The sequence below is a fragment of the Humulus lupulus genome, chromosome 4, assembly GCF_963169125.1.
Source record: "Humulus lupulus chromosome 4, drHumLupu1.1, whole genome shotgun sequence".
NCBI lineage: Eukaryota > Viridiplantae > Streptophyta > Magnoliopsida > Rosales > Cannabaceae > Humulus > Humulus lupulus.
Genome location: NC_084796.1, coordinates 89,987,610 through 90,007,570, shown reverse-complemented (window position 1 = coordinate 90,007,570; position 19,961 = coordinate 89,987,610).

Below are 19,961 nucleotides of genomic sequence, written 5' to 3'. Positions count from 1 at the left end.
TTTTTAATTATGTCATGTTTTGATTTTAAAACAATGGGATCCCATATCCTACTTGAGATTTTATGTAAGTTTAACTCTTATTTTTACAAGTTTCTTAATAAAGTTATGGTATTTTCACTTGTAAGTTTTATTAAGGATTGGTATGTATAGTTTTCGTTAATGGTCCAAAAGTCTAGAATAGTTGGGTCATTACATTATTGAATTTTAGAGCTTGTAGAAAGTATAACAATAAAAATACACAAAATTTTGAATAAAAACCAGTGCTTTCTTGATAAAAAGAAAAAATTAAATACAAGCTAGGTTAAAAATAAATAAACATCACTCCTACATTACTGATAATTAGGTCATAGATTTTCACCATTCCAAGCTCGTGGGACAAATTCTCCATTCAATCTCACTAGTTTATAAACACCATGTCGAATGGCAGACTCGATTTGGTATGGTCCTTCCCAATTAGGAGCAAGCACACCTACAAATGGGTCCTGTGTGGCCAAAAACATGTGTTTGAGAACCAAAACTTCGAAGCCAAATTTTCTTTCTCGAACCTTCTTGTTAGAATATTATGTAGCCCTCTGCTTGTATGCATCATTCCTTAGTTGGGATTTGTCTCGTGTTTCTTCAATTAGGTCTAGAGTTTCTTGGAGCTGGGATTGGTTTGAGGTCTGGTCGTATGCCTCGCATCTTATTGTTGGGATTTCGACCTCAATAGGTAAAATAGCCTCGCAACTATAAGCCAGAGAGAAAGGGGTATGTCCCGTTGAGGTCTGGGATATCGTTCTATACACCCATAGGACTTGTGGTAATTCCTCTGGTCATTTCCCTTTAGCCTTTTTGATCATTTTCTTAATAGAACTCTTCAGAGTTTTATTCATTGCCTCGACCTAGCCATTTTCATGTGGGTGCGCCACAAAGGAAATACTTTTGATTATCCCATTATTTTCACAGAAGTGTGTGAACAGATCACTGTTGAACTGGGTCTCGTTATCTGATATGATCTTCCTGGGCACCCAATACCTACAAATTATATTATTCACCATGAAATCTAGAACTTTCTTCAAGGTGATAGTAGCTAGAGGTTCAGCCTCGGTCCACTTTGTAAAATAATCAACAACGACTACGACATATTTTACTCCTCCTTTTCTAGTTGGTAGGGAACCTATAAGGTCGATTCCCCATATCGTGAATGGACATGGAGAGCTCATCATGGGGAGCTTGCGATATTGAAGCAAACCATTGACACTTGTGACAGTACTTGACGTATTCGAACGAGTGTGCTTTAATTGTAGGCCAGAAGTATCCTTGCCTAATCACTTTTTGCGACAGACTATTCCCCCCAATGTGGTCTCCGCAAAATCCATCATGGATTTCTTCTAAAAAAATTCTGGCTTCGGGCGGAGTTACACACCTTAGTAGTGGCATGGAATAAATTCTTTTATACAACTTCCCACTCAAGATGGTGTATCTTGGTATTTTGTACATAAGTTTTCTAGCCTCGTTCCAGTCTGCTGGAAGTCTCCCGATTTATAGGTAGTCAATTATTTGGATGATCAAGGTAGGTTGCGAGTCAATCATGTTGACATCTTCTTCCTCGCTCTCGGTTATGCTTGGCCCTGGTAGGAGTTCAACTGGCACCACATTGAGTATGTCAGCCTATTTGGTAGTGGCGAGCCTAGCTAGAGCTTCCACATTTGAGTTATACTCCTGCGAAACTTGTTCTATGGCATAGAACTCAAATTGCCCGAACGCTGCCTGAAAATTTTCCAAATAGGCTACCATTTTAATGCCATGTGCTTGACATTCTCCTATAACCAGGTTAATGACTAATTGGGAATCACTGTAGCAGTGAATAGCCATGGCTTTAAACTCAAAAGCTATCCAAAGTCCCGCTAATAGTGCTTCATATTTGGCCTCATTATTTGACGCTTCGAAGCCAAACTTTAAGGCTGAATGAAAACGGTTTCCCATCGAGGTGATCAAAATGATTCCTGCTCACAACCCGTTCTCATTAGAAGATCCATCAACGTAAAGTCTCCACAAATTACAGGCTGGGGTTATGACTTCCTCGTTGGTGATTCCCGTACATTCAGTTATGAAATCTACTAAGTCCTACCCTTTGATTTCTTCTCTTCGATGATAGGTGATCTCGAACTGCCCGAGTTCGACAACCCATTATAATAATCTCCCGGAGGCCTCAGGCATTGATAGTACTTGCCTTAATGTTTGATCAGTCAATACATGTACAAGATGTGCTTGGAAGTAAGGTCATAGCTTTCGAGATGCATGTATCAGGCACAAAGCCAGCTGTTCCATTAGCGGATATCTCGATTCTGCCCCTAGTAACCTTTTCCTAACATAGTAAACAAGCTTTCGCACTTTCTTATCCTCCCAAACATGTATCGCGCTAATTGCATGCTTGGTTGTGGCAAGGTACAAGTACAATACTTCCCTTGTGATTGGCTTGGATGAGATCGGTATTTTGGCAAAGTGCTTCTTAAGGTTTTGAAAAGCGAGCTCATACTCGTCCGACAATTTAAATTTCTTGCACCCTCTCAAAAGATTAAAGAATGGGAGGCATCTATTTGTAGATTTCGAGATGAACCTACTTAAGGCCGCCATTCGTCCAGCTAGGCTTTGGACATCTTTATGTTTTTTAGGTGAGGGCATATCGATTAATGACTTAATCTTATGCAGGTTTTCCTCTATACCATGAGCATTTACTATGAATCTGATAAACTTTCTCGAGGATACTCCGAATGAGCATTTCTGTGGGTTAAGTCTCATATTGTACTTCCGGAGTACAGTGAAGCATTCAGCGAGATCATCCACATGGTTACAATTATGCTTGGACATAACCAGCAGATTGTCCACATAAACTTCCATGTTATTCCCTATTTGCTAAACAAACATCCTATTCACCTGTAACGCCCCACTACCATAGAGTCGTTACTAAGTGAGTTTAAAATGTGCAATTAACCCGTTGAACGAGGTTTTTAGAACGAAAGTGTGACTAAGAAAAAGTCAAGGCTGTAATATTTGAAAATACTCTAATTCATTGAAAATTTCAAGTGTCTAACATTTGGGATCCCAAAATAAGGTTTATAAAATATTTACAACTCAAAATAGGTTTACAGATATTTAACTATCAAAATCTCAGTTTAATACAGCCATTTCTCAAAATTCCCCCAACCAAAGTAGTCGGGCAGGCCAGACATGTACGCGCCGCCTCACGCTCTCCGTACTCATGGCTGGTTGACTTTTCCTTTGCCTTTACCTGCAACACAGAGCACCTGTGAGCCGAAGCCTAGTAAGAAAACTCACACAGCACATAACATAAGCATATTAAATAATCATTATATTAGATAATCCACAGATAAATAGACAGTTCATCAGAGTAAACATATACGGCCATGCCGTCCCAGAAGCGTTACCAAAGCCTGGGGTCTCACCCTAACAATAAGCACTCAATGTGCTAAGTGTTATTCCCGGCCCCACTGCCGTTCTCGGCTCCTTGCCGTTCCCGACTCCTTTGTCGTTCATTCTACTATAATCACATATAGCATAACTCAAACAACATTCAAGCATATAATAATTCAATCAAGGGCTACACCCTAAGATGTAATTCAATCTAGGGCTGTGCCCTGCAACAATTCTATGGGCCCATGCCCTGCTCTACGGGTACTACAATTTTCTTACCTGTATCCAAAGCTTCACAATGCACCAAAGTCACGAGCACGGTCCTCTAACCCGAGCCTCTCTGAAAACCTAGTCACAACACATATAAAAGACTCTTTAATACTAATCAATCCAAAACCACTTCCCAGGACCAATCCTGTACTCTCGGGACCTCCAATTTCCCAAAACAATGCAACGGAAACATCCCCGAGCCCCAGGGGAAAATGCCCAAAATTGCAAAATTTCATTGTCCTGAAAATAGCCTAGCGCCGCAGCACTACCCTTTGAGGGCCACGGCGCCCAGAAAGTCTCCCATCTCCGATGCAGCCTTGCGCCACAGCGCCAAAGAACAGGGTCGCGGCGCCCCTTCGCGAACCCAGAATTCTGGGTTTTCCCCTGCATTTTCCCCGAGCCAAAACACCTCCAATTCAATCCATACACAAACCTAAACCCCAAAATCAATTTAAAACCCCAAATGAACCATTTAACAACCTATAAACACTAACAACAAGGTCAAACACACAATCACACCCATAATCCACACTTTGGTTTAAGATTTCAGAAACTTAAACCATAGATTTTAAAACTTAAACCAAGGCTTGAAAAATGTAAACCATGCTTCCAATTCTTAAACCACACCAAAAACGAAAATTCAAAGATGCTTAGAACCCTTACCTCAATCAATAATTCAGCTTGAACTCCCTCCAATCCCTGCTTTAAACAAATTCCTCTTGATTACCAAGTTGAATTCCATACAAAGCCAGCCATAACTATCTTTAAATTTCCATACTTACTTTCTAGAAATCAAGCTTAAAACATAAGCAAAACAGGGGAATAAACTCTTACCTCTGAACAATCTTGGTTATTGTTATCCAGATTTTCGGATAGCGTTTAGATGGATAGCCTCGGGGAAGCAGAATTATCAAAGTCTTTCACGAAGGGTGACCAGGGCTCGCGGATGGACAGAGAGGCTTCGCCTCTCTCGTTTAGTGTCTAGCACACTCTTTCAAGCAACCGCGACCTGGAAGCTCGTCAATTCTCCCGGACTCCCGAAGGGATATCCTTCGGGGAAGGTCCTTCCAGGAGAAGCTCTTCAGGTTACCTTCGCGGATACAGTTCCGTGCCTCGCACGGAAGAAGGCCAAGCGGTCGAGTCACAGAGGAGGCATAGTTGGAATGATACTCACCTGACACAGGATCCCGCCTGACACGCCTGACAGGTCGAGGCCGCACACATCCCAGCACGCCTAAAAGTGCCTTTTCGCCTACTGTTCCATTGACAGCCTGGAAAAGACAGCTGCCTTTTGACATTCCCCATATTTTCATGTAATTATACCTACGTAGAGCCTTGTAGCCATGCTACTACGGTAATTGTATCCCCTATTTACGGCTGGTGTAATTAAGACTCATAGGGGCAGAGTAAAACCCTAATCCAAAAACCCTAGCTATAAAGACCTCCTCATTTTACGGTAGGAGGGCCAAGAAATTATAGAGCAAGAACTCTGCCAAAATCTCTCTAGCTTCATCTTCTTCAAGAGAACCCGAGAGAAACATTGTGAGTTTGTGAGGTTCTTGTACACCAGCCATTTTACTGTAATTCTCTACAAGTATAATAAAATCGACTCGTGGACTAGGGCTCGTTAACGCCTGAACCACGTAAAAAACCTGTTTGTCTATTTATATTTCTGCACTTCTACAGTTCTTATCTTTTTATTATTTTGTTTGTATTTGTTTCCGAAAAACTCGGTAAAAATTTTGGTGCTTTCATTGAGAGCTGTAGGGAGTTGTTAGTCAGCTCTTTTTCTGTGTACGTTTTTTGTATTCACTCCGTACTGAAAAGATGGTGACTACGAGAAAATCCGCGATTGACAAGAATGCTAGGGTCAACCCCGATACTATGATGGAAGAAGCAGTACAAAACGAACCCTCGGCAGCCCAGACCGAAGGAGAAAGTACCCACGACTCGGACTACCAAGGTGAAGACCCGACATCCCGCCAGGATCGGGTCAGTACTGAAGATACGACATACTTAGAAAACGAAGAAGAGTATGTCCGAGACAGTTACTACAAAGACGGCTACTACTACGAGAAGGATCCAGAACTGGTCCAAGTAGCCGAAGAACTGGTGGCCACTAAGGCCAAGCTTGCTGAGCAGGAGCGCGTCTCTGAAAAAATGCAGCGCATGATGGAGCGCCTCCAAAGAAAGTTCGGAGATCTAGGTGACTCGGACGAGGACGCCTCTGTTTTAGGTGGTGCTGATGCCACCATGCCGGATCCAACCGCTGCTGGACCATCCAAAGCCGCCCCTAACAAGGGCAAAGAAAAAGTTGGGGAGCCTGTGCGCACTAACGTCCCTGCACCTCCTAAAGGCGTGAATCACCAGGACGACTGCCCCCCCCCCCCCCGCGCGCAGAAGGTCTCTGGCGCTCCTAAGCCCAGACGTCCTTCTGCCCTAAGGGGGCACTCTGTGCCTATAGGGCCCGGTGCTAAGGCACCCAGGTCTAGGGGAAGGAACAACTGCCCCAGTGATTCCATCAACCAGGACGGTCGGGCTGCGGACAAGCACTCCGAAGACAGCTGGTCCACGGTGGACCTAAGAAGAAGGTTGGAGGCCAAGTATGAAAAGGCCGAAGGAGAAAAGGCCCGGCCTTGCGGAGATGACCTGCGAAATCATCTCAACGACAAGCTCCGGGGACGTGATCAGTGTTGATAATCATTCAATCATAAAATAGTCATCCAAATATTCACCAAGTCATAGAAATCAAACTAATATCAGTAAACATATACATTCAACAATTTATCTCAATCAATATACAATACTCTGGGTGGGCGCCCTTAGGCCGCACCATCTATTTACTCCACTAACTCTGACTCGCTTGGGCCGAGTCCAGTGTTTATCTAGCTGACCTCAGCTCACAGTGGCCAAGCTGCATCCTGTGCGCAAATCACCAACCCTGGCTCTCTTAGGTCAGTCATTTCATGTTCGCATAACAATATCACAGTTATACAACACATACATATCCAAGTACAGGACATCTCAGTCCCTAACACAACCACACAAGGGTGCAGTTTTCTTACCTTGAATTCCGAGTGGAGATAATAGAACGGTCCCAAGCACAATCCTCAGACTTGAACCTTGGATATAAACCTAGTTACTGTGGCCAAAGGGTAATCGTTAACTTCTAATCCAAATAAATACATAGGAGACAGAAACTAGCCTCCAGGACCTCACTTTCTACTAAACCAGGTAGTAGAAATTTCCCGAGCGCCTAAGTTCGAGCGCCCGAGCCTCTATATCCTAGAAACCATCCCAAGGTGAAAATCCCGAGGTAGGCCACAACCCGGCCCCTAGTGTCGTGACTTGCCCCCAAGTCAGAGACCAAAAACCCCAAGCCATAGGAGAGGCAGGCCGCGACTTGCCTCCTAAGGTCGTGGTGTGCCCCCACATCTGAGAGCATACCCAGGGCCTGTTGGGCACACGCGCCGCAACGCCTCTGAGTTAGGCCGCGGCGCGCCCCCTTCGAACCCATAAATTCTTGGTTTTCTTCACACATCTCCTAGCTACGAGTTCAGAATTTAAAAACACATTTAAACATAAAAATTCCTAACAATTATACTAAAATCAATACCTCAATTCAGCAGGAATACTCACGCAACACTTAGCTTAAATTCTACCCTAATAATCTAAATTTTTCAACAAATTCAGTGACTAGAGCTTACCTCAATTTGATGCTCAACCCTTAGCAACAACCTTCAATTTTTTAGCTTAGTTCACCTAAGTTCCCAGTTGAACATCTTCGATTAATAATTCAATTCCTCAAGACTTCCCAGCCGAAAATCAACCTAGGTCTCAGTTGGTTTCCCTTAGCTTTTCCTCAACATCCAAGCACAAGTGCGAGAAATGAGAGAGATTGTGAGAGAGATGAGAGAGAGAGCACTGAAAGTTTCTACTTCTTTCTTAATTAGTCCTATGTAGTTACTGAATATATCCCTTGTTATCAAAAGACCATCATGCCCTTCCTTGTTATACCTAACCCTTTAATTTCTCTAAAGGTAAAATAGTCATTTTCCCCCAGTTCCCGCAAATTCCTCAAATGTTCCTAATAATAACCAATTAACCCTGCCATATTTAACTGATTACCAATCATTTATTCAATATCTAATTGTTGACGGTGAAATCTCGTCAACGAAATTAGATCGGAAAACTCAAAGGTAAGTCAGGTGATGTTTATATAAGAACTAAGAATAAACTTTAAGGAAAAGTAAACACAGATAAATGATGGAGCAAGTCCTGGTATATTTCTCAATAGCCTCTCCTTACAATGGATTTTCCAACCCCTCATTCTGAGGGGTCAAGCCCCTTTTATAGCTGGGCTCTAATGGCCCCTTATACATGGTGGTCCCGTGAGACAAAATAGTACAAAAGTACACTGTCAGGGTAATAGCACAGGTGGCAGTGGTGTGGGAAGAGTGGTGGAGCAGAGGATCATAGTGTCAGCCTGGTACATAGTCAGAGGCGTGCATATAGTGCCTCCACTCTCTGGATTGATCCGTACCTCCACTACCTGTGTGGTACAGGTGTCAGGGTCATGCTTCTGTCCTCCCCATGGTTGTACGTCATGCACCCGTACATGTATGGGTACTATGTACCCAATGGTTATTCCACGTCCTACTAAATGTAGGGAAGCTCAGGAAGAGAGATAAGGCTTCTTCAACGGGGCCTGCTGCGTGTGTGATGAGGCATGATGCCTACAAATGAGATGAGGGGCTTATCTTGTGAAACCATCACTTTGCATCCCCCATACTACGAGGCTCCTGATATATGTCCGAAGGGTGTTTAGTGGAGGCTATGTCTCTTGAGGCCTTTGACGTGGCCGGTGAGCGAGGCGAGGCACACGTGGCCCTTGGGTGAGGAATTTGGGGACGAGGCCGCTATATACACGCGTGATTCTTGGGCGAGACCCTTGAGGGCGTGGCCGCTAGGCATGCGCGACCCTTGGGCGAAGCCTTTGGGGGCGAGGTGAGGTGACCTCACTACGAGCCCTTGGTGCGCGCGGGGCGCGAGGCCCCTGGTGCGCGCGGGCGCGAGGCCCCTTGTGCGCGCGGGGCGCGAGGCCCCTGTGCGCGCGGGGCGCGAGGCCCCTGGTGCGCACGGGGCGCATAGGCGCGCGGGCGCGAGGCCCCTGGTGCGCGCGGGCGCGAGGCCCATGTGCGCGCGGCGCGCGAGGCGCATGTGCGCGCAGGCGCGAGGCCCCTGGTGCGCGCGGGCGCGAGGCCCCTGGTGCGCGCGGGGCGCGAGGCCCCTGGTGCGCGCGGGGCGCGAGGCGCATGTGCGCGCGGGCGTGAGGCCCCTGGTGCACGTGGGGCGCGAGGCGCATGTGCGCGCGGGCGCGAGGTCCCTGGTGCGCGCGGGGTGCGAGGCGCATGTGCGCGCGGGCGTGAGGCCCCTGTTGCACGTGTGGCGCGAGGCGCATGTGCGCGCGGGCGCGAGGCCCCTGGTGCGCGCGGGGCGCGAGGCGCATGCCTTGGTGAGACATGGGATACATCCTAGGTGCGAAATGTATTCTTGGCATGAGGTCCTTGGTGTGGGACACCTCGGGGCAAGGCTAGGCGCATGAGGTGTTGGCATGCGCGGGGTGCAACGGGGTGCTGCTAAAGTAGTGTTCGCGAGGCTGGGGCCTTAACTTCGAGGGGCATGGATAAGGGCCATGTGTGCATGACAAAGGCGTCTAACAAGGTGATGCGGCTTGGGGGCTTGGAATGACCTCGTGAGGCCTAGAGCCCTGCGAGTGTTTAACACTTTGATGGCCTATAATAACCTTCTGCCTTCATCGCGTACTTGGCGCCTTTGGTGCCCCTTAGCTGTTTACTTCTTTAAGGGACTAGAAACTTCTTTTGTTTTTCTTACTTGTTGGATTTTTGGCATCCACACTTGCCCCCCAGTCTATAGGGAGGCCTTTAGGCGTTCTTGTAGACTCTTCCGTTCCTTTTTATTATTCTCTTATTCTTCTTTTTCTTCCTCTTTTTTTTTTTTTTTTTCATGTTCGAGGTCCTTTGGAACCCACGTGAAAAGGGGGTTCGGTAGTTCTCTCTGTGGTGCGCCTTAGTTGCACCTGTAAGGATATATTGACCCCTTGGGTTCTAGTTATCATTTTATATATCTTCGCGCGCGCTTATAATATCTTGCGAGAAGCGTCCTTCTCGTCATTAGGCATAGTACTATTTTTGCAAGCGTCTTCTTTGAGGCCCTTTTTGCAAGCGTCTTCTTTGAGACCCTTTTCGGAAGCGTCTACTTTGAGACCCTTTTGGATAGCGTCTACTTTTGAGACCCTTTTTGCAAGCGTCTACCTTGGAGACCCTTTTTGGAGGTGTCTACTTTGGAGACCCTTTTTGGAGGTGTCTACTTTGCAGACCCCTTTTGGTGGCGTCTACTTTGGAGACCCTTTTTGGAGGCGTCTACTTTGGGGACCCTTTTTGGAGGTGTCTACGTTGGAGACCCTTTTTGGAGGTGTCTACTTTAGAGACCCTTTTTGAAGGCGTTTGCTTTTGAGGTGGTTTCCCCTCAGGTGGGGACTTTCACGGCTAGAGGGTCTTCGTTCGATCTCCAACTTGGCCAGCGACCCCTCTAGCACGATGCCCCCCTTCTATATGGAATCCCCAGACATATTGGGAGTATGGCCACTGGAGGAAGGTTCAATTTCTTCGACCTGGAAGTTCTTATGGCCCTCTTCCACACGTATGTACCTCTGTGCTCTCTCTCGAAGTCGTCCAAATCTGGAACTTCCCTTTTGAGCATGTTACTCCATAACTTGCTTCCTGGACGAACTCCGGCTGTAATAGCCATCTTGAGCTCCGCTTTGTTTAAATCTCCCACCTTTGTTGCTTCTATATTGAACCTATGGATGTAGTCCCTCAAACTTTCATTTTCGCCTTGTTTTATGTTCGCGAGGTTGGTAGTCGGCATGACGTAGTCACAGGCTCCATGGTGCTGCTGAAGGAATTCATTAGAGAGCTGCTGCCATGATTTGATTGTTCCTGGCCTTAACCTCTTGAACCACTTGTACGCCACTCCTTTAAGCGTAACGACAAAGAAATGACACTTTGCCCTATTGTTGACCCCTCTTAACCTCATCAAGTTATTGAAGGAGTCTAAGTGATATTTTGGGTCTGTAGTTCCCTCGTTCGGGGTCATGCGTGGCTCTCTGAAGCCAGTGGGCATTTGCTCAGCCTGAATCTCCCTTGTGAAGGGTGAATCACGGTCGAATTCTTCGTCATCCATGTGCCCCCCAAGTGTAGTGATGATCTTGCATCGAGGGCTTCGCATTTTGGTGTCTAGTCCCCTCCTCTTTTTGCATAAGGAGTTTTGCGGGTTCTCGGGCTGGTCCCTTGCCTTGGTTGTGTCCCTCGGGGGATCCACGGGGGGTACGTCTCTTACTTCTGACCTCTCTCCACGGGGCTCTTTTCTTAGGCCAGGGGGTGCTTCTTTTGAGGGGACCTCGGCCTCATTCTTACGACCATCACCTTCCCTCCGCCTTTGCTCCTGGGGACATTTCGTTGGCCTAGGTCCCCCCTGGTACTTTGCCTGGGGGGTTTTACTGGTGGAAAGTTGGGTCCTCCCATCGTCTATAGGGACGGTGCTTTCCCCTTTTTCATGCCCCTTCCCTTTACACTTAGGGAGGGGTGTGCTTGACTTCCCTTGCAGTAGGTCGTCTAAAACCTCCTGCATGTTCTCTATCATGGTTTCCAGCCTTCGATTCTTTTTATGCAACTCGTGAATCTCATCCTTGTAGAAGTGCGTCCTTGAGCTGGCACTTACCAAGTGTACCCCGGGACCCTTGCCTGGCCAGTGCATCGAGGGACCGGGGTCCTGGTGGCATGAGCGCGGGGTCAACCGGGGCCGGTTAAGTGGATACACTAGTGGCTCTGAATGACCTCCGTCGGGCTGGATAGCTGGGGACGATGCTTCCCTCTCCTCCCCTGGGGGAAGAGGTTCTTCCGGCCCACCTCCATGCCCGGGCGGAGGGGAGTCTTTCTTGGAGGCCCTTCGCTCTACATCGTCTCGGTGAGCCTCAACCTCTTGTATTTGCCGTAGGCGTTTTGAACGTCTTAGCATCTTTCTTTTTTGGAAGTGATGGAAGAACACTGGCTTGATGCTTGTTCTTCCCAGAGACGGCGCCAAACTGTTGACGGTGAAATCTCGTCAACGAAATTAGATCGGAAAACTCAAAGGTAAGTCAGGTGATGTTTATATAAGAACTAAGAATAAACTTTAAGGAAAAGTAAACACAGATAAATGATGGAGCAAGTCCTGGTATATTTCTCAATAGCCTCTCCTTACAATGGATTTTCCAACCCCTCATTCTGAGGGGTCAAGCCCCTTTTATAGCTGGGCTCTAATGGCCCCTTATACATGGTGGTCCCGTGAGACAAAATAGTACAAAAGTACACTGTCAGGGTAATAGCACAGGTGGCAGTGGTGTGGGAAGAGTGGTGGAGCAGAGGATCATAGTGTCAGCCTGGTACATAGTCAGAGGAGTGCATATAGTGCCTCCACTCTCTGGACTGATCCGTACCTCCACTACCTATGTGGTACAGGTGTCAGGGTCATGCTTCTGTCCTCCCCATGGTTGTACGTCATGCACCCGTACACGTACGGGTACTATGTACCCAATGGTTATTCCACGTCCTACTAAGTGTAGGGAAGCTTAGGAAGAGAGATAAGGCTTCTTCAACGGGGCCTGCTGCGTGTGTGATGAGGCATGATGCCTACAAATGAGATGAGGGTCTTATCTTGTGAAACCATCACTTTGCATCCCCCATACTACGAGGCTCCTGATATATGGCCGAAGGGTGTTTATTGGAGCCTATGTCTCTTGAGGCCTTTGACGTGGCCGGTGAGCGAGGCGAGGCACACGTGGCCCTTGGGCAAGACCTTTGTGGACGAGGCCGCTATATACACGCGTGATTCTTGGGCGAGACCCTTGAGGGCGTGGCTGCTAGGCATGCGCGACCCTTGGGCGAAGCCTTTGGGGGCGAGGTGAGGTGACCTCACTGCGAGCCCTTGGTGCGCGCGGGCGCTAGGACCCTGGTCCGCGCGGGGCGCGAGGCCCCTGGTGCGCGCGGGCGCGAGGCCCCTTGTGCGCGTGGGGCGCGAGGCCCCTGGTGCGCACGGGGCGCATGTGCGCGCGGGCGCGAGGCCCCTGGTGCGCGCGGACGCGAGGCCCATGTGCGCGCGGGCGCGAGGCCCCTGGTGCGCGCGGGGCGCGAGGCCCCTGGTGCGCGCGGGGCGCGAGGCCCCTGGTGCGCACGGGGCGCGAGGCGCATGTGCGCGCGGGCGCAAGGCCCCTGGTGCACGCGGGGCGCGAGGCCCATGTGCGCGCGGGGCGCGAGGCCCCTGGTGCGCGCGGGGCGCGAGGCGCATGTGCGCGCGGGCGCGAGGCCCCTGGTGCGCGCGGGGCGAGAGGCGCATGCCTTGGTGAGACATGGGATACATCCTAGGTGCGAAATGTATTCTTGGCATGAGGTCCTTGGTGTGGGACACCTCGGGGCAAGGCTAGGCGCATGAGGTGTTGGCATGCGCGGGGTGCAACGGGGTGCTGCTAGAGTAGTGTTCGCGAGGCTGGGGCCTTAACTTCGAGGGGCATGGATAAGGGCCATGTGTGCATGACAAAGGCGTCTAACAAGGTGATGCGGCTTGGGGGCTTGGAATGACCTCGTGAGGCCTAGAGCCCTGCGAGTGTTTAACACTTTGATGGCCTATAATAACCTTCTGCCTTCATCGCGTACTTGGCGCCTTTGGTGCCCCTTAGCTGTTTACTTCTTTAAGGGACTAGAAACTTCTTTTGTTTTTCTTACTTGGTGGATTTTTGGCATCCACACTAATAATTCCCAAAAATACCCCAAGGCTCCCCCCGAGCCGGGTAATAAACCCCGTTGTGACTATTTCACTAACCCGCTCACTAGGACCGTCTCGAGCTAAATGCTACAAATATAACCTCATAATAATGTGGTCTCAACAAATTATCACATATAGTCACAGTTATGCCCTCAAAGGGCCAAATTACAAATATGCCCTTATAAGCTATAATACGCCCACATGCATATCTAATACTCATAAACATGCATATCACATATTCATATAATCATATTAATCATGCATTTAACAATTAAATCACACATATACCACTTATGCCCTTCCGGCACACTAATCGAGGTCCTTAATCCTTATTAGTTATTTTGGGTCATCACAACTATCCGCTCCTAGTGAGAATTTCATCCTCTTAATTTACCTGAATAACTTGGGATACTGATCTCGCATCACTGACTCAAGCTCCCAGGTCGCTTTCTTGACCCTACTATTCCTCCACAATACTTTGACTAGAGGAATCGTCTTGTTCCGTAGAACCTTGTCTTTCTTGTCTAAGACCTGAACCGGTTGCTCCACATATGACAAATCTGTCTACAATTCTTAATCTTCATACTTCAACACATGAGTCGTATCTGAGACTTACTTCCAAAGCATAGAAATGGGGATTATGTCATGAACTCCCGACCACCTGTCAATCTATAGGCCACCTACCCGATCCTCTCCAGGATCTCAAAACGACCAATAAATCTAGGGCTCAGGTTGCCCTTTTTCATAAACCTTCTCACCCCTCGCTGTGGTGAGACTTGCAGAAACACGTGGTCCCCTACCTGGTACTCCACATCCCTATGCTTAGGATCACCGTAGCCTTCCTGTCTGCTCTACAAAGCGAGCATTCGAGCTCAGATCTTCCTGATAGCCTCATTAGTCTTCTGAACAATCCAGTCCCAAATACTTCCTTTCACCCATCTCCTCCCAATGAATGGATGATCTACACCTTCTTCCATATAACATCTCATATGGACCTACTCCAATTGTTGATTGGTAACTGTTGTTGTATGAAAACTCAATCAACGGGAGATACTTACTCCAAGACCCCTCAAAGTCTATCACACGCGCCCTGAGCATGTCTTTCAATATTTGAATCGTCCTCTCAAACTGTCCACCGGTCTGAGGATGAAAGGTCGTACTGAACTTCAGCTTAGTCCCCATAGCCTTCTTTAAACTACCCCAAAACTTGGATGTAAAGATAGGATCCTGATCCAATACTATAGACTTGGGAACCCCATGGAGAGGTACAATCTCCCTCACGTACAGCTCTGCATACTGATCCACAATATAGGTTGTCTTCACTGGAAGAAAGTGAGCTAGCTTGGTGTATGTGTCTACTATCACCCACTCCAATTCATGCAGTCCCACTGTCCTGGGTAAACCTCCCACAAAATCCATGGTAATGTCATCCCATTTCCACTCGAGAATACCCAAAGGCTGTAGCAACCCTGCTGGTCACAGATGCTCAGCCTTCACCTGCTGGAAGGTCAAACACTTAGCCACGTATTCCACCACATCCTTCTTCATCCTAGGCCACCAATACAATGTCCGTAGATCCTGATACATCTTCGTGGTGCCTGTATGGAATGAGTATGGTGTAGTATGGGATTCATAAGGTATCTCTCTTCTAATCCCCATATCATTCGGGACATAGATCCGATCCTTATACAATAATAACCAAGTCTCTAAAATGGAATAGTCCAGAACCACTCCAGCTAAGACATCCCCTCTAACTTCCTGCAACTGTGCATCTACCAACTAGCCCTCTTCTATCCTCTCAAACAAGTTCAACTGTAGAGTAATATTGGCCAACCAGCCCACAACCAACTCTATCCTCGCTCTGAAATCTCCTCTGCCAACTTTCTCGATATCTGTGCAGAGCTAAACAATTTTCTCGGGCCCCTCTGTCTCAATGCATCCGCCACTATGTTGGCTTTCCCTTTGTGGTAAAGGATGTCACAATCATAGTCCTTCACCAACTCCAACCAATTCCTCTGCCTCATATTCAGGTCCTTCTGCGTGAAGAAGTACTTTAAACTCTTATGATCCATGTATATCTCGCATTTCTCCCCATACAGATAATGTCGCCACACCTTCAGTGTGAATACCATCGCTGCCAATTCCAAATCATGGATAGGATACCACTACTCATACTCCTTCAACTTTTGTGATGCATAAGAGATAACCTTCTCATTCTGCATCAACACGCACCCCATACCCAACCTCGATGCATCACAATATACCACAAACTTCCCTTCCTCAGAAGGAAGACTCAACACTGGAGCAGTAATCATCCGTTGTTTCAATTCCTAGAAGCTATTCTCACACTTGTCTGGCTAGACAAACTTCAGATTCTTCCATGTCAATCCTGTCATCAGTGTAGCAATCTTCGAGAACCCTTCTACAAACCGTCTGTAATAACCTGCTAACCGAAGGAAACTCCTAACCTCTTAGGCGATCCTTGGTCTCAGCTAATCTCTCACTACCTCCAACTTAGCTGGATCCACCTTAATTCCATCTTCACCACACAATATGTGTGAGGAATGTCACTTTTGGTAGACAAAACTCACACTTCTTATACTTGGCATACAAATGATTCTTTCTCAATCTCTGCAGGACCTGTTAAAGATGCTGCTCATGTTCTTCCTTTGAACTAGAGTAAACCAAGATGTCGTCGATGAAGACAATCACAAACTGGTCTAGGAAATCCTTGAATACCCTATTCATCAAGTCCATGAATGTTGTTGGGGCATTGGTCAAACCAAACAACATCACCAGAGACTCATAGTGCTCATACCTCATTCAGAAGGTCTTCTTCGGTATATCCTCGTCCTTGATCCTCAGCTGGTGATAACCAGATCGAAGATCAATCTTTGTGAACACCGTCTTTCCCTGTAGTTGATCAAATAAGTCATCAATCCTTGGTAAGGGGTAATTATTCTTGATGATCAACTTGTTCAACTCCTTGTAGTCTATACACATTCTCAGAGTCCTGTCCTTCTTCTTCACAAACAAAACTGGTGTACCCTATGGCGAGAGCTAGGCCTGATAAACCCCAAATTAAGAAGCTCTTGCAACTGTATCATCAATTCTTTCAGTTCCACTAGAGCCATCCTATATGGTGCCGTCGACACTGGCTATGTACCTGGCACTAACTCAATGACAAATTGAATCTCTCTTTGCGGCGGCAGTCCTAGTAAATCCTCAGGAAACACATACAAGTACTCGCGTACTAATCTGGTTTCTCCTGGCCTTGCTGACAAAACCCTGGTGGTATCCACCACACTAGCGAAGAAACCTATACAACCTCCCTGTAATAGGTCCCTAGCTCTCAGTTTTGATATCATGGGTACGCAGGACAAAGGGATCCTCTCCCTCAGGCTCAAAAGTCACCATCTTCGTCCTACATTCTATAGTAGCCCCATATCTGACAAGCCAATCCATTCCCAATATCATATCAAAATCATCCATACTCAACTCGATCAAGTCTATTGATAGTTCTCTACCATCTACCATCACTGGCAGTGCTTTAATCCATCTTCAAGAAACTACCAGTTCCCCTGTAGGCAGTATAGTCCCAAATCCCGCAATATAATACTAACTAGGTCTACACAATCTATCAATTACTTTACTAGAAACAAACGAATGTGTAGCACCAGAGTCAATCAATACAGTATAAGTGAAGCCAGCATTAGAAAGCTTACCTATCACTACCGAGGGACTAGCCTCGGCCTCTGCCTGCGTCAAGGTGAACACTCAATCTGGAGTCAAGGTGTCCACTTTCCCTGATTCCTCTTTCTTTACTGTTGGGCAGTCTTTCTTAAGGTGTCGCACCACCCCGCACGCATAACAAGTCTTTGCTCAACATTCGCCTAGATGGCATCTTCTGCACCTTGTGCACTCTGAGTAACTTCTCCATGTCTCACATCCTCTCTGGTGGCCACCCTGAGTACCCCAATCCCTCGTATCAGGATTGACGCCAATCGAAGTGTCAGGGGTCTTCCTCTTCAGATCACTGGGGTCTCCACCCCTACCAGACCCTGAATATGGAGGCATCGCCCTACGAACCTCCCCTCTCGCAGTGTTCTCTCTCCAAATCTTATTCTTTGCCTCTTCAGCGGCAAGAGCCTTCTCAATAGACTGGGCATAAGTCATTCCCCCATGTACTGTGTTAATTCTCTCGAATAAATCTGTCTTGTCTGGCTACATTTGTAGGCACTAAATCTGGTGCAAACTATGCAAGCTTGTCAAACTTCAGGGCATATTCAGTAACTGTCATGTTGCCCTGCACCAACCCCACAAACTCATTAACATTCGCTGCCCTGACGGCAACGTTATAGTATTTCTGGCTGAACAAATCTTTAAACCCATCCCAACTTAGAGTAGAAACATCTCTGGTCTGTGATGCCACCTCCCATCAAATATAGGCATCTTCTCTATGCATGTAGGTGGCACAGGCCACCCTGTCATGACCTTCCACCCTCATAAAATCTAAGATAGAAGTAATCATACTCATCCACTGTTCGACCTTCAGTGGATCTTGTCCTCCCTCAAAGGTTGGAGGATGCTGCCTCCTGAACCGCACATACAGTGGCTCCCACATGTTCCCAACCTGAGGTGTCTTTACAGCTGGTGCCACAACAGGTGGAAAAATAGGCGCAGCACTCCTTAATGGAGCTTACTGCCTCAAAAGACGGATTCGCTCTTCCTGACTCTATAATCACGCTTGCATGTCTGCAAGTATCTGCTGCTAGTTCTCAGGGACTGGAAGAGGGTTCTGGCCCTAATCATCATCTCTAGCCCAGGCTCTGTACCAGCTAGTCGTATAGATCGCCTTGGACGCATAGCTATCCAAGTTTATCTAGAATTAGCGACTCGGCGGTCAAGCAATGATGACAGGTTAAAAATCTTCCCATAGTCCACCAATGGAACTTAACCAACCACAATCAATCAAAATGCAAATAATCATTCAAATATTCACTCACATGCAACAGCAATGCAGACATGTAGTAAATCATTTCCATTCAATTCACATATTTAAGCATATAATCACATATATATATACCATTTCTAAACCACGATTCAAGCTTGTCTTAATGGCGAGTTTACAGGTCCATCCAGTCTTCAGGAATCCTAAAACCTAGACCGCTTTGATACCAAGTTGTAACGCCCTATATAACCAAGACCGTTACACTGTGTATTTAAAATACTATAGGACTTTCTAATCAAGTCATTTGATTAAAAGTGTGGTCCCAAAGTCAACAATCAGGTTAGGGTTAAAAGATTTTGATCATAAATGGTTAATTTGAATTAAAATAGATGTTTGGGACATGGGATCCCGAAAATACGGTTTAAGAGACAATGTTACAAAATTCTCAAAAATTATACACAATCCAATGGCCACTCTAATGGAAAAAATACAAATTTTAGGTTTTGTCCCTGTACTTTCCCTCGGTTGTGGTGGACGAGTAGCTGACAATGTACATCTTGCCCCCAGAGCTCTCCAAATCATGGTTGATCCATCTTACCATTGCCTTTACCTGCACCACGTAGCACTCGTGAGCCAAGGCCCAGCAAGAAAACAATAAAAGTAATACATAATAAGTGATGATAATCATTCAAACATAAAACAATCATCCAATTATTCAACAAGATGTAGACATCAAACTAATATCAGTAAACATATACATTAAACAATTTATCTCAATCAATATACAATACTCAGAGTCGGCGCCCTTAGGCCGTACCCTCTGTTTACTCCACTGACTCAGATTCTCTTAGGGCGAGTCCAGTGTTTATCTAGCTGACCTTGGCTCTCTTAGGCCGTTTATTTAATGTTTGCATAACCATATCACAAGTATACAACACATACATATCCAAGTACAGGAAATCTCAGTCCCTAACACAACCACACAAGGGTGCAATTTTTCTTACCTTGAATTATGAGTGGAGATAATAGAACGGTCGCGAGCACGATCCTCAGTTTTGAGCCTTAGTGATTAAACCTAGTCATAGCAGCCAATGGGTAATCGTCAACTTCTAATCCAAATAAATACTTAGGAGGCAAAAAATAGCTTACGGGACCTCAGTTTCTACTAAACCGGGTAGTAGAAATTGTCCCAAGTACCTAAGTTTGAGCCCCTGAGCCTCACTATCCTAGAAATCATCCCAAGTTAAAAATCCCTAGGAGGGCCACAACCCAGCCTCTAGGGTCACAAATTTCCCCCAAGTCAGAGACCAAAAATCCCAAGCCATAGGGGAGGTGGGCCACGACTTTCCTCCTAAGGTCACGTCGCGCCCCCACATCTGAGAGCATACCCAGGGCCTGCTGGGCACACGCGCTGTGGCACCCCTAAGTTGGAATGTAAATAAGT